This window comes from Gossypium hirsutum, chromosome D01 (genome assembly GCF_007990345.1).
Source record: "Gossypium hirsutum isolate 1008001.06 chromosome D01, Gossypium_hirsutum_v2.1, whole genome shotgun sequence".
Taxonomy (NCBI): Eukaryota; Viridiplantae; Streptophyta; class Magnoliopsida; order Malvales; family Malvaceae; genus Gossypium; species Gossypium hirsutum.
This window is the reverse complement of record NC_053437.1, coordinates 61549183-61553118: the sequence shown is the minus strand read 5'-3', so window position 1 is coordinate 61553118 and position 3936 is coordinate 61549183. Positions and strand designations below refer to the sequence as shown.

The window sequence follows — 3936 nt, the reverse complement described above, 5'->3', positions numbered from 1 at the left end:
CCAGGCTTGCTTCTTTACTTTCAACTTCGGCTTATTCCTGTTTTCTTTTTTTGTTGTTGGATTTCTACTCTCAACAAAATGGGTCTTTTTGTTGGATTTCTATTTTCTAGTTTTTGGAAAGCATTGATTTTTTTTAGCACATGCAGAGCATTATTCTTGGTTCTTGTATTTGGCAGTAGGGATAAATTAACTTAGTAGTTGCAGTAGCCATGTTATTAGGTATTCTTTGAATTTAAGAACTATACTTCGATGTTTTAGGAACAGAGCTTCTTAAGGGTGCCTTTTCCTGGTAATTGGTGTGCTTAGTGAGATTGGTTCTGGCTTGGGATATATATGATCAAGGTGATTATTAAATCAATTATTATTTGGGAACATCTTTCTTTGTTATATGTATCACATAGAAAGTCTTAAAGGACGACTGTTGGGTTCGTCTTTAAATCTACTAGGGACAAGTTTTAGACTTTAAAGGATGATTTTAATTGTTCCCAAAGCTACTAAAATCCTGCAGAGGACCTTAATGTGATTTTATTTCAATGTTTCTAGTTATTATCTTTTTCATGCAATGGCTTCTGTAAAAGTAGAATGTTGGTAATGACAATATATCACAAAGAAAAAAGAAATAAAAATAAAGAACACACAGATTTTTACGTGGAAACCTTTTGGAAAAAAACCACGGGCAAAGGAGAAGAAAATTCACTATGTCAAATTCGAATGATTACAAGAGGAGTTTCGACTACATCTATTTATAGGTTGAAAAACTAATTCTAATTAAAGTCAAATATATTATGTTTTTTTTAATAAATTGACTAGGATATTATTAATAGAATAGAAACACCAATACTACAGCCCAAAACAATGCCTCAGATGTGCTGGGCTGGACTGAAAAATAAAACATGGGCTGCACATTAAATTGAGAAGCCCATTGAAGTCAATCTAATGAAATAAACAGAAATTTAATCCTAAAGAAAATAATAGAAAAAGAACCGACAGTCATTTTCCAGTCAAATCAAAACAGCCTAGACGCCATTACTATTTCCAACTCTTCATTTCAAAAACGTCAAGTCTGTTCAGAGGATAGCAACTTCCAAGAAATTTTCTTTATTTTCTATCTTTGCCGTTTCATTTCGCCTTCAACAACTCTCTTCAGTTTGGATTTTGTGGCCATCTTACTTCTGGAGCAGTTTCGTTCAGCGTCTCCCTCACCAGGTACATCTCTTCCCCTTTTTTTAACGTGTCTTTTGCTAGATTATGAGCTTGAAGATTATCTGTTCTTTGGATGAACATAAAAACAATTTCATGAAAGCGAGATTTGTTGCTCTGGATATCTTTAATAATCACTCCAATGATCGATTTATCCCTAACTGTCGTTTGGCATTTGTTGATAACTGTTTTCGAATCCCCAATAATCGTAACTGAGTCTAAACCCATGTTGATGCCTAACTTGGTTGCCTCTAAACATGCATATGCTTATGCAACAAACGGACATGAAACGTTGGAATGAAGAGTCGACTTTGAGACTTTAATCACACCATTCTGATCCCGATCTACTATTTCTGACGCCGATCTGAAATTACTGGTATCAAAGGCTGCATCGAACTGTATCGTCTCCCTTATTGTCTCTCTGTCTTGTCCTTGAGTTCTAATGCGCGTAAGGGTAAGCTTTTTTCCTCACACTCCTTCAAGTTCCATTAAGTAGCTCTGTATTTTATGTGAGAGATCCCTTCTTGATGTGAATTTCCTCTCATGGATCATCTGATTCCGCGAGCCCCAAATAACCCATAAGGCGCAGCAGAATAATCGGATCTGCTCCTTTCACCCTTGCCAAAGACCCAGATGAGCCATGTCCATACATTTTGATCTGCATATTCTGTTACCCACGTCATACTAAGACTATCTATACATCAATGCTTGTAGACATTGCCGAAACACGTGGTAGTTGTCTTCTTCTTCAGAGTAGCATCGGAGACAACTAGCATTTGTGATCACTCTTTTGTATCTAAGATTAGCTAGTGAAGAGATATAGTTCCAGGAAATCTGCCATATAAGTATTAATTTTTTTATGTTAGTTGTAAATTCCATAATTTCTTGGTAAATTCCATAATTTCGGCCTGTAATAAATAACTGTTAGGATCCAAGCTAGCCTCTTGTAATAGTTTGTAGGCGCTTCGAACTGAAAACTCGCCAGAGTGGTCACCTTTCCACACTTGCATGTCCTCACAATCTGTTCTCGCAAGAGGAATCTGCAATATTTTTTGAGTGATATCTATTTGGAAGGTAGTTGTAATTGTCTCCGTTTTCCACATCTTAGTTGTGCTGTCAATTAGGGCTGATACTAAATCTAACTCACCATTGCCTCCTCTGTTATGCCATGTCTCAGGTTCAATCCTTGGTATCCATCGGTCAGTCTAAATAGATATTGCATTTCCTCTCCCAACTCTCCAGTTTAGTCCTTTAAGAAGGAGTCCTTTCGCTGCCCAAATGCTCCTTCAGGTAAGAGATAGTAAGTTTCCAACTATGCATTTAGAAAACTAGAACGTGGATAATATTTGGCTTTAAGAACTCTGGCTAAAAGAGAATTTGGATAATCAATCGCCAATCCTATTTGGCTAACAACGCAATATTAAATTGGCTAAGATTTCGAAAACCCATCCCCCGTTTTCTTTCAAAAAGCAAAGGTTTTTCCAAGAACACCAGTGAATACCCCCTTTCCACGACCCTTTTGCCACCAATATTTGCAACAATACCCTCCATTTCTTCACATAGAGCTTTGGGAGTAAAAAGCAAGCCATTGAGTATGTCGGTATGGCTTGTAGGACAGCCTTTATAAATACATTTTTTCCACATTGCGATAAAAATTGAATACTCCAATTTTTAATACGTTGTTTCAATCTATCTTTTAAAGCTCAAAAAGATTGTTCTTTTTTCGACCACCATGTTTGGCAAACCTAGATATCGTTCTGGCTCATCTGAGCTCTGAACTCTCAACAAATTGACAACTAATTGTCTTTCTTCCTCTAGCGTGTTTTTACTAAGAAAACAGTTGATTTAGCGAAATTCACACAGTGACCGAACATCGTTTATACTCACTTAGATCTCATTAAATGTTAAAGCTCATTTTCTTGATGTTTCCGATAGATGCAGTCGTCTGCGAATAGTAATGTGTTACCTGTGGATCGCTTTGCTTGCTTGACTCTTTTAATTCCTTCTTTTGTAGCTATTCTCATGAGGCTAGATAATCCCTCTCCACATAAAAAAGAACCGAACTCAATGGGTCACCTTTCGATCCCCCTTTTGGACGGAAGTTTCTCCGATACTTTATGAGCACAATGATGAGAAACAGTAGACATGCAGTTCATAATAGAAACAACTCATTTTTAGCAAAACCATCCGCAACATTATCTCCTTGATAATCTCATTCGACCTTGTCATAGCTTTACTCATGTCCAGTTTAACTGTTATATAACCTTTCTTCCCCATTCTCTTCTGTTTAAGTGTATGCAATAATTCATAGGCTAGCAGTACATTGTCTGAGATTAATCTTCCTGGCACAAGGCACTTTGTGCGCTGTCAATGCATTTATCAATAAACACCTATAAATCTGTTTACTATAGCCTTAGCCATGATTTTATAAATAACATTGCATAAACTAATAGGCTTAAAATGTGTCATATTAGAAGGATTAATAATTTTTGGGATAGAACAATATGTGTTGAATTAATTAAACTGACCTCCATTTCTCCATCAAGAGGTGTAATCAAAAAGCAACAACCTCCTCTCCAATAAAGTGCCAACATTTCTGATAAAAAAGAGCAGGAAACCTATCTTCGCTAGGTGCCTTCGTGGGTTGCATTTCAAGCAATGCCTCTCTAACCTCTTCTTTTATATATTGCTCTGTAAGCTTTCTGTTATCTTCCTTAGAAACACACTGATCAATTC

The 3936-nt window shown here is 36.5% G+C and overlaps 1 long non-coding RNA gene across 1 annotated transcript; it reads left to right on the top strand.

Moving 5' to 3' along the window:
• Positions 1–998: 998 nt before the first annotated feature.
• LOC121214026 (uncharacterized) lies at positions 999–3249 on the top strand. Its single transcript, XR_005909618.1, has 4 exons — positions 999–1206; positions 1504–2274; positions 2378–2490; positions 3215–3249. It is a non-coding gene; the product is annotated as an uncharacterized lncRNA (long non-coding RNA).
• Positions 3250–3936: the final 687 nt, after the last annotated feature.